Genomic DNA, 12,276 nt, shown 5'->3' on the forward strand with positions numbered 1-12,276 from the left:
GCTTAGGTCTTCTTTCTTGTGCGTTTGTGCTACCCCTGTTAATGAGCCATTTCTTGACTATGGAACCGCGTTTGTGTGGATGCGTTGGCGTGTGCTTTTTGTTGTGCTTGTAAAATGCAAATAAAACATTTTCAGACTTACTCAATCTTTGGTCATCATACCTTGCTGGTGAAGCAGCGCACAGACACGGACACAGTGAAGAGAAACAGGAAAAGACGACACTCGCTGTGTCCGTGTCTGTGCGCTGCTTCACCAGCAAGGTATGATGATCACTCACCAACTAGCCCAACTTTCCACTTTACTGAGCCCAACTTTCCACTTTATCAATCTTTGGTGTCGTGTGCGTTTATTCCAGTCGAGGCGATCGTGCCGCCTGGAAACCGCATTCTGTCAGTACCCCTACACGAAATGCAACAGCTGGAGTGCGGCGGCACAACTCGGGGTAACGGCGGCGTAATAAATGAAAAACGACTCGGGATGCCCTTAAAAGTCAGTTCAGGGAGTGCCTTAACTCGATATGACTCAGCTCTACATATATTTATATATGTAGGCGCTACGTTTGCCACACAGCAACCAAACTGGCGGGAGCACGATCGAGGCGCAGCAGCCAGAAACCCAGTGAAGCTATGGTGACAATAGTAAAGCCACAGAACACCTGCGGCCATACTGTGCAAAACCCCGTTTCCGGATGGATGGATGTTATGAGCGTCCCCTTTGGAACGGGGAGGTGGGCTGCGCCACCAAGCTCTTGCTGCTATACTGCCTAATATTCTACCTAGGTTAAACAATGAAAAAAGACAACAAAAAAACACTATGAACAACCATGCCCAAATTTTCTGATCCCCTATTGCGAACTGTGCTTTTGTACGTCTCCGTCTTTTGTCGTTTCCCTACTTTTCTTCCACCATTCCTCCAGTCGCCTCTTACTAATGTCTATTGCGGACATGTTTGCTTTACCACTGCTCCCTCTGAATCCAAGGGCTTCAAGGAGGCCAGTGGTGCCTAAATCGACCGCTGGGTAGACGTCTTCACATTTTAATAAAACATGCTCCGTAGTTTCCCTAGCTTTACGACAGCAAGGACATGGTTCTTCTTCCTTCTTATATCTCGCTTTATAGGTGAGTGTTCTAAGGCATCCGGATCTCGCTTCGAAAAGTAATGAGGTTCCCTTTGAGTTATCATAAATGGTTTCTTTCCTGATTTCGCTTTTTACTCTTAAGTAGTTACTCATGGCAAGTTTCTTTTCCATTGCCGCCACCCATGAGATTAATTCAACTTATCTGACTTTCCGCTTGACCTTTGTTGTTGTGTTGTCTACCCTACAGGCCGCATACTTGCTGGTAAGCTTCCTAGTTCTTTTCTTCCACTGTGAATAAATGTTTTGCCTGTACAGATACCTGAACACTCTCCCAGCCCATTTACTTTCTTCCATATTCCTCAACCGTTCTTCATACTCAATTTTACTGCGAGCTTCCCTCACTTCAAAACTAGTCCAGCCCATTTCACCCTGCACAGCTTCATTTGTAGTCTTCCCGTGAGCGCCCAATGCGAGGCGACCCACTGACCTTTGGTTCACGTCGAGTCCTGATTGTACCCCTGATTTATAGCAAACAACCGCATTTCCAAAAGTAAGTCCTGGAACCATTACACCTTTCCACATACCTCGGAGGACCTCGTGCCTATTGTATCCCCATAGCGCTCTGTGCTTCATTATGGCTGCATTTCTCTTCCCCTTTACTGGTATGGTTTTTCCTGTGTTTCCATATATCCATTGCCTTCGTTTATCCATATACCAAGGTATTTATATTCTGTTACCTGAGGTATTTCTTGGCCCTGCATCTCCACGGTCTGTTCACTGTTTTCATTGAATACCACAACACCAGATTTTCTAACACTATACTTCAAACCAAAATCGTTGCCTTCCTGTCCACAGATATAAGCCAGACGTTGCAAATCACTTCGCTTGTTAGCTAGCAACACAATGTCGTCTGCATAAAATAAACCTGGGAGTTGCTGCTCTATTACTCTATCCGCCTGTTTGTATGAGAGATTAAACCCGATATTACTTCCTTCTAGCGCCCTCTACATCCTCACCATGTACATCATAAACAACAGCGGGGATAATTGGCACCCCTGCCTCAGTCCGTTGTTGATATGAACTTTCTCCTCGCTCCTCATCCCTTTCCATTCAGCGCGAACGGTAGTTTCTAGGTAAATCTCTCTCAAAAGCTGTATACAATCGTTACCTAAGCCTTCCCCTTCTAGGATATCCCACAATATGTTGCGGTCCACGTTGTCGTAGGCTCCTGTTGTCTAAAAAGGCCACATACAACGGTCTGCTTTCTGCTTTTGATATTTCAATACACTGAGTAAGAACAAACAAGTTGTCATCCAAACGCCTACCTATTCCGAAGCCATTCTGAAGCTCTCCCAATATAGCATTATTGTCTGTCCATGCTTGAAGCTTTAATTTGATTGCCTGCATTGCTAGCCTGTATATTACCGATGTAATGGTCAACGGTCTAAACGAGTGAATTCTGTCTTTTTCCCCTTTCCTTTATAAATCAAATTTATTCTACTTTGTCGCCAACTGTCTGGTATTCGTCTATCTTTCAAAGTTTTTTCCACTGCTTTCACCAGAGCTTCCTTACTTTTTGCTCCTAGTTCATTTATCAGCCTAATGGGAACCTCGATAAAGCCCTGTGGCTGTACGCTTAGGAATTTTCTCTTCCGCTTTCTTCCAGTTCAAATTTGTTAACGCCAGCTGATTTTCCCTTTGGGTCTCTTTCATGCTCTTTTTTTTCAACAACTATAACCTCGTCACTGCCTTGGAAAGATTCGGCTGTTGCTTTTCGGATGTAATTTATTGCCGCTTCTACTTCGAGTCTGTTTTCATCCTCCTCTAGGATATGTTGTTGTATTGTTGTTGACTTCCTGCCTAATAATTTTATGTGGTTCCAAAATATTCTAGGTGCGGCCTTCTATTTCTCACGTATTTCTGACACCCAACGTTCACGTTCACCTTTTAATTTTGCTTGCACCAGTATTTGAACCATAGGCTTTTTCTCCCGGTATATTTCCCATTTACTAGTTACTTCATCCTGTGGCAACTGCGCCTTCTTTGCCTGCCTGTGCTCTCGAGATGCTTTCGGTCGTTCGGCGATCGCTTCTCGTATCTCATTGTTCCACCAGCTTTTCGATTTCTTTTTTCCTTTCCAACGAACATGTTGGTTCTCTTTCCGTATTTCTGTTTTATTACACTTATAAGCTCACCATATTCCCACTCTTGGCCATTTGCCAAGTTCTTCCTCAACTCTAGTGACTGTATTTGCTATTTGTTCAGCGTTCGAATTTGGACTGGCCATTTTGCTTACGTTGCTCTCTTTCCCAACTACATATCCCATTTTCAAAATGATGCGTTTATGGTCACTCCCTATGCTGCTACACCCTTCCTCATCGATGACCATTTCTCTCAACTTATCATGAATTCCTTCTGTCATCAGACAGTAATCAATGGTCAATTGCCGGTTTTCCACTTCCCACGTGATCTGTCCTTCACACTTAGGCCCTGTATTCACGATCACGAGATTATTTTGCTCAGAAAGGTCCAGCATTGACTTCCCGTTATTGTCGGTATAGCCATCTAAATCCTGTATGTGGGCATTCATGTCACCTAATTGGACAATTTCAGCACCACGCCCGAAACCTTTAATATCAGCGCTTATGCATTCGACTAGCTCTTTATTCTTCTCTGTGCAATTTTTTCCGGTCCACAAATACGTAACGCCCAGCCAAGTTTCTTTCCCACTCATTGTACCTGATAACCAAAGATGCTCTTGACATTGTGAATTTACTCTTTTCCATTTGGCTCCCTGATGGATGAGCGTTCCGACTCCCCCTCCCTTTCTTTCCGACTTAGTTCTGTTGCACCCTTCTCAAACATAATTGTCAATAACTGGTGACTCTTCTGAGTCTCTAAGCTGCGTTTCTGTAATCGCATACACCCCTATTTGTTCTCTGTGTAACTGCTCCTCAATCTCTGCCCACTTTTCCTTTCTTCTGCAGCCCTGCGTGTTTATGTAACCTATTGCATGGCGAGCTCTTTTTCTTGTTTTCCTCCTTTTTCTATTATCGACGGCGATGCTCTTCTGATGTTCCCCTAGGGGACCTTCTTCATTACTATCTACACTGACCTCCTGAGCGCCCGCGGGCCCCCTAAAAAAGCAACAGCGTGACCACCAAGTCGCCAGCCCACTTATCGTGCTAACCTGTGATTGAAGTGGATCCCGTCTCGTTTAAAATCACCGCAACTTCTCACTTCCCTGTTTACTTCGACAACCTCGAAGCCTTTCTCTCGACTCATTTTCCATATTGCCTCATTAGCAGCCACTACGGCTCTTCGTACGTGACTGTCACGCACAGGCACTTCCGGCACCGTGCACACCACGATCTGCACCTGAGGGGATAGCTCACGCAAGTCGTCCACCCCCTTCGCCAAGCGCTGGGCTCGTCCTGGCCCTTTCCTGTTTAGGACGTCATTTAGCCCACCTGCTACTATGACGAGGTTGCGCACGTGGGCATTTTCCGCGAGCTTTTCTTTTGCTCGCTCCATGACAGGACCCAGTGTGCGTCCTGGAAATGTCCCTACCGCCACTCTTTTGTCGCCTTTCACCCTCTCCACAATTGCTTTTGAGCACCCAGCCAGGTTTGATTAAAACTTCTTTCTGGGCGAGTTGGTGCATACTTGACATAAAAACTATTTACAGCGCAAACACATGCAACCACAAAGTATAAGGGACAAGACACAATCGCCTGCAATAATCACCCTTTCACTCTCTCCTACCTCTCCCTGCTTCCCTTTGTCATTTTCCGCATGATTCGGACTCGAAAGGGGCATTTTCCCCTCGGCTCCAGCTTTTTGCGCGTAGCGGCCTCAAGGTAGGTGCTGCTCTTTCCAGCTAACCCATCATCACTCTGCCTGCGTTCCACGTATTTCTCTGACCCTCCCGCGCCTGTCGCGTCGGGGGTCTGCGTTCCACAGTCACGCGCATTCTCGGTCACAATGGCGGTCCTGTTAAGCTTTTCCTCGGCTGCTTCCAGTCTCTTTTCAACTACCTTCCGTGCCTCACGCTCCCTGTTTAGCTCATTTTTGAGCTCTTGCACCTGTTGGAGAAGCTCTTCCTCGAAACTCTCCATTTTCTGCATCCTAGTATCGACATCACATTGTGTGCCGGTTGATTCGACGTCCTCTCCATTCCCACCCGTCTCCTCCTCTGCCTTGAGGGTCGCACCCCGTACTGCCTGCTTTACCGGCTTTCTCGCCATGTATTGCGCGGCTTTTTGCAAATACTATAATACTATATCAGTGTAGAGTACGTGCCTTCTAGAAAAAACCGATACGCACAGGATCCAAATTCTCAAAATGCCGCAAAGCAACTCTCACCACTGTTTCAAAAACAATCAATGCCGCGGAGACCAAAGGTATGACGCGCTCAACCACGCGGTCACGCTCTCACTTTTCTACCAAACACGCACAGTAAAACCATTAATAGCTATTTCTCTTGCCACTTCCAAGCTACTACTTAAAGACTACAAACACTCAACGTCCCACTAGGCTGCACATGTTGGAACACGTGGCACAAAAGGACGCTTTAATCATCCTGCAAAACAAACGTACACGAAGCACACCCGAAATACGAGAGACAAATAAAAAAAGGAAAGAAACGGAAAAGCCCTTAATTACTATTTAAATGCAAAAAACCAGCAAATAAAAACAGAAGCAAGCTCAAAGCATGCACGAAACTTATGATTTCTTCGTCGCCACGGAGCCCCGAAAAGCACGTCCATTAGCCACAAAATCCAAACTCCAGCTTCCGTTTACCGTTTTACAGCGCCACCTGTGGTCGCATACTTTAGTTCACGACGCCACCGCTACGCTTATTTTCGTTGCACTGTGGAAGCTACAGTTTCCCTTCTCTAAGCTTGTATAGGTGTTCTGTGGTACAGCAGCATCGATCTGCCACGTGATCTTTGGCCTGGATTTAAAATTTTTACCCGGTGTTTTAGAGTGCATGGCGGCACGGATTCATTCATTCGTACACTTAGACTGGTTGCTTCTTTGTTACTAAAACTAGTTTATTGCGCTTCGATGTCTCCCGTTATTTGTGTTGAAGGGACGTGTTTGCAAGCGGATATGTAAGCCCGAAAGCTACGTTTCGGTCGTGAGCCATGCATCTGCATCGAAACGGGAACCGTATTCTGCGACTGAGGACAGCAGTACCGGTGAGTCGTTTAATATCGCTGCCTGAATCCTTATGTAATATTGCTCTCGTTAACGTACAGGTGGAGACAAGTTAACGGACTAGATACTGCATTACATATAGGCAGTCAGGACCCTCCGCTGCTATTTGCGAACTAAACCTTTAGTAGCGAATTCACGAAAGAGAATGCGATATGGGAACGCGCGTCACATTTTTTTATCTGGTTGTAGCCGTAGCCATGGGAAACAGAGTAGCCTTATCAATGTATTTCTTTTTTCGAGTCCGCCTGCAAGTTCTCTCCTCCACAGAACCGAATAACCCTTTGATAAACTGAACCTAAAGTACTGAATTTATTGTATCAAACAGTTTCACCCATGATAATTCACCCATATGTCGTACCTGTTGTTTCCAAATGTTCTTGCTGTGCAGTTTGGTTTACCTGAGGACATTTATTTTTGTGGTATTGAAGCGGTGCATCACGTTCATGCATTTGCTTGTGAAACCAGCAGTGTGATCTCTTCTAGTGCATAAATGAGCGCACAAATGTTCTCATTTGTGATCTTAATAATACTTAAGCTGTTGACATGCATTGTAGTTAGGCAGACATCAATTTTATGGAGAGTAGCAATATTTATTTACCATGCTGCTAAGCACACTAGAACAGTGTACATTTGCATGTGCTTTGTAGTCACAAACCATTACAATGTATATGTCACACCTTTTCGCATTTCATTTTGGAAAATTGTGCTTACTCAATTTCTGATGCAGCCAAAATTTCTTTTCCAGACATGCAGTAATGAGGACAGCACCAATATAAAGCAACAAACTCCATGCACTAAAGAGAAGCTGCTGCCTGCTACAAGGTCATTGTGTGGACTTTGGCTGCTACCACAAGGTAAACAACACGTGGTCTAGAAATAAATATGCCTGATATATGCTGTATTGGCTTGCTAGTGTTTAGATACATGTAATTTGTTTGTAGCAGATGATATGAACATTTGTTTGTATTTTGAGTTCAGTATAATTCGTTCGAACATAAAAGAAAACAGTACATGAGTTTGGATAATCTCAGCTGTATTTCATGTGCCACTGTTCTGCCCCAACAGAGACTGCCAAGCACATCTCCGTCATCACGGGAGCCCCCATCTACACCAACAGAAAGGGGCTTGAGCCGAATTCGCAAGACCACGAACAAAAAAAGCCACTCCAGTATAATTTGGATGAGATATCAAGTCTACGGACGACTGTTTCAAGAGTGAAAAGAGCCTCCGCCATCATTCCACCAGCACAGATATTGGCCAAGTCATCCAGGTACCTCAACAACAAAAATTCTGTGTCTTCAGATGTACCTGCAACCTCTGAACAAGCACAGATGATGCTGGCCAAGAGTTTTTCGTCAGCATGCCCTTCTTTAGTGAGCTTAGTGGCCTTGCCAATTCGTGCCAAGTATAATTTTGTTTCAATGAATGCAAGCTTTTTCATTCCACACTTTTGTTAGAGATCATTCCTATCCCTCATACAAACATTAAAGGTCAACCGATTCTTTGCTCATACTTAATGCCAGTCACTGTCTAGTAGCATAACATATGTGTAGCAGTATTTTCTAGTGTACGTTGCCATGTGCAATTCCTTTCCTCAAATGGTTTATGCGGTATTGGCGTGTGTCTTGCATTAACATTTGCACTTTGTGCTATGTAGCATTATTCTTTTCCTAACGTTTTTGGCTTTCAGTGCTTGCAAGGTAGAGTGGCTTTTTTCTTGAATGCAAGTTTTCTCATTCCTATATTTAATTCCTAGTCTCGTTCAGAATTGCTATTCTTGCTCCGCAGTCTGTGTTCTTGCGCAAGCTACACTGAAGTGATCTATTGCGGAATCTTGTTTCGCGGCTGTCCGACTTGGTACTCGTCACCATGTTACGTTTCTCGTATGTGGAAGCCTGGTCAGTTGCATTGGGAAACATTCTCTCGAGGTAAGCACCTGCTCCTGCAGTCAGCGCAGCGAGATAGACTCCGAATTTACACACACCGTGATTGGTGCTCCCCATTCCGTCCTTTCCTGCTGCTACCATGTGCAAATTCTTCTTTTGGCCTTCCTCGGCCATGATTTGGCGTCAACGGAGACTATCATACGTGATTACATGGTCCAAAGTGTATGAAGTTGATATCCACATGGGTGGAGAGGCCTGCAAAAGAGGCTGCAAAATGGGGATGCCCATATTTGGAGGATGTGGGGCACCAAGTGTGAGTTACACATTAGCGGCACGTGAAAGAAAAACAAATGCGCAGGTTAGAAAGGAGGTAACGCTGAAATGCCGGGTACTTCATGTCGCTAAGTTGGCTGCAGCAGCAGATGCTTGCGTCACCCGATTGCTTTGCAACGCAAGTTGCTGATCTTCAATGGCGACTGTCAGTGCAAACAGGTAGGACACACTGTTCAATCTGCTTGCGCTGCGGGTTGTTGCTTGTTACCAGACCACCATGTGCGACGAAGGCAAGCACTATGCCTGCAGTCGGACGGTTGAATGTGCCGTAAGCGACCCGTGGGCGTGTAAGAAGGTCAAAAAGTCGAAAAGAAAGCTAAAGCGGTGGTGATTCCATATTCTGATAAAGTGGCGCATAATCTGAAACACGTCGCCGTGAAATAAAAAATTCCTGTGGTTTTTTACGCGCCGCGAAAGCTTGCTACTTTGTGCCGCCTGATTGGTCCGGATGACTCTAAAAAAGTAGGGTGTTCTATTAAAAATACGAACCCTTTTGTTAAGTGTGAAGAACAGGCAGTATACCACATTCCACTGAAGCGTGGAAAAGAGTATATCGGCCAAACGGCCGATGTATTAATGAACGCCTGCGGGAGCATAAGCTTTCATTGAAAAATGGAAATGGTTCTAACTTGCCGCTTCATTGCAAGGCCTGCGGAAATGAGGATGAACGGGTATGTGAAGCGAGGCTTCATGACACGACAATCATGTATAAAAGTAAAGATTATGTTGCGCGTGAATTGTTGGAGGCCAACGAGATTAAGAAAAGAGGGGACAACTGTGTCAGTACCCCGTCTTTGAATATATACACGAATGAAAGCATGTTTTTAGATAAGATTTAGATTTAGATTTAGCGTGATTCCCTTTACGTTCAGTGTTCTCGCACGTGCGCATTCACATATTCAGTGTCCCTCTTTTTTCGTTCTCCTCTCCTCATGGCTATATAATCAGCCACCTGTCATTTCAATAAACAGTTGAAAGTAGTGCCTTGTCCTGTCTGTATTTCTTCTTGTGTGCCGTCACTTTTGGCGCTTAATCTAATGAAAGTGGGCGTGTATGCTCACTGTTGTCATGTGGATAATAGCCAATGTATAGTGCATAGTGCTAATGCATTATGTTAGAGGTATGCTGAAGTGATTTGATCGCATAGCCTTTTTTCAATACTGTACCACTTGATCATGTTTGCCGTGTTATATTTCTCGGATGTCGCGGCCTGGTCAGTTGCATTGGGCAACAGCCTCTTAGGGTAAGCATCTCCTCCTGCAGTCCGCGCAGCGACATAGACTTCCTGTTTACACGCACCGGGATTGATGCTCCCCGTTCCGTCCTTTCCTGTTGCAGCCGTGTGCAAATTTTGCTTGTGGCCTTCCTCGGCCATGATTTGCCGTCAACAGGGGCTATCATACGTGATTACATGGTCCGAAGTGTATGAGGTTGATATCGACATGGGTGGAAATGCCTGCAAAATGGCGATTCTCACAAAAGAGACCATGCTCATATTCAGAGCAGGTGGTGCACCAAGTGTGAGCAAACCATTAAAGGCCCCCGAAAGAACAAAAAGAAACGTGCAGGTTAGAAAGGAGGTAACGCTAAAATGCCATGTAGCTCACGTCGCTGTGTTGGCTATGCAGCAGATGCGTGCATCACCCAAATGATTTGCAATGCAACTTACAGCGACTGTCGATGCAAACAGGTGGGACACTGTCCAATCTGCTTGCGCCGCTGGTTGTCACTCGTTACTAGACTGCCATGTGCGATGAAGGCAAGCACTGTGCCTGAAGTCGGATAGCTGAATGTTCTGTAAGCGACCTATACTGCGTGAATGCTCACTGTTGTCATGTGGATCTTAGCCAATATACGGTGTATTGTCTGAACCTTATGCAATGATTGAATGCGAGTCTCATTTGATCATGGTTGCCATATTATGTTCCTTGGATGTGGCGATCTGGTCGGCTGCATTGGGCAGCAGTCTCGCGAGGTAACCATCTGCTCCTGCAGTCCACACAGCGACAATGACTCCCAATTTACACACACCGTAATTGGTGCACCCCGTTCGACCTTTCATGCTGCACCAGTGGACAACTTGTGCTTGTGGGCCGTCATCAGACGTGATGTGGCGTGAACGGAAACCAGCATACGTGATTACATGGTTCGAAGTGCATGAAGTTGATAGCCACATGGGTAGAAAGGCCTCTGCAAAAGTGGCTGCAAAATGGTGATGCCCACAAAACCGACCATGCCCATATAGAGAATGTGAGGCACCAAGTGCGAGTTACACATTAACGGCACCTGAAAGAACAAAAAGAAACGTGCAGGTCGGAAAGGAGAGAACGCTAAAATGCCGGGTAGTCCATGTCGCTTTACTGGCTGCGGCAGCAGAGTCCTGTGTCACCTAGTTGCTTCGCAATGCAAGTTACGGCGACTGTCGATGCAAACAGGTGGGGCACTGTCCAATTTGCTTGCGCTGCTGATTGTCGCTCGTTACCAGACCGCCATGTGCGACGACTTAAGTGAGCATCTCAGCGTGTCTCGAGATTCACATTTTGTTTCTGCTCTTGTACGAGAAGGCGCACTGCTTTTCTTCTGTCAATAAAGTCGCACGTCCTGTTCACTCACTTGTGGGTTGTTTGTATTGGCGTCAGTAGAGGCTCTTTGGTCTCCTAGCAATTAGAACGCAGCAGCCACGCTGCAGCCTAGGCATTTAGGCATGCCGCAAAAGCAGCAGGACGAACACAGCGCGCACCAGCGCACGCTACCGGCGAGAAACGGCCATATTGGATTTTGCTCTAACAAAAAAAACACTTCCGCTTCCTGGTTGAGCATCATAATCTGGCATCCGCTCCGCTAAGTTCCATACGCTGCCGCTGCTTATTTTCGTACCACTGCCGAAGGTAGAGTTTCCCTTCTCTAAAGTTGGTCTTTATTCAATGGACCCACTCTAAGAATCTAGCACACTCTAGCGGTACGAACGCGTGCGCACCAGCTGAAGCAGGCAGCCTACGTGGGCCTCTGGTGTCTTTAAGCGCGATCCTTTACCTTGGTAAGGACACGCAGAGATGTGTTGTCGAAGGAGAGGCTACGTTTAACGCTGGCAATGTAATACGGCGTGGAATACGAGAGAGGACAAGCGCGGCTGTCCAGGTCAAGTGACTCTGCCTGCAAACAAGCGCGCCGTAAGAGACCCGCGGCATACTATAAAAGTTAAAATCTGCAATGTAACCGGCGCCGTAAAGGCCACTATTTCTCCTTACGTTTTGTAATCTATACGCGATGTAGGAGAATTGACAGCAAGCACTTAATCGGTAGCACTCGGATATAAACAAAGCGCAATACCCCCCTTTCCGATATGCGTGCATTCAAGACGATATACATGGCTCCATGCACCGGCTTAGTTGCGGAATGCTTTTTAAGAATGCCACATGACACGGAAACATTTCAGTAGTGTCAATTTACAATATAGGAGCGAGACGATGAGTGTGCCAGCGCGCCCCGTTTCCAGCGCGATTAGCGCTTTCGCGTGCTGTAGGGAAGCTCGCATGCGCAGTCTTCATCAATTACCGCTTCAGGTACGCAGTCCCAGCCCTTGTTTCGTGCAATATTGTCATAGAAGAGATGTTTTAAGACCAAACAGAACAAATAAAAAATCAGAAACGCATGCGCACGACCTTCAATTGGTACACACCTACCGCCACGAACCCCCCCCCCCCCCCTCCCCCAAAAAAAGAAGCGAATACTTTGTGCATTGACCGCCAGCTTCAT

This window comes from Dermacentor albipictus, chromosome 5 (assembly GCF_038994185.2).
Source record: "Dermacentor albipictus isolate Rhodes 1998 colony chromosome 5, USDA_Dalb.pri_finalv2, whole genome shotgun sequence".
Classification (NCBI taxonomy): domain Eukaryota; kingdom Metazoa; phylum Arthropoda; class Arachnida; order Ixodida; family Ixodidae; genus Dermacentor; species Dermacentor albipictus.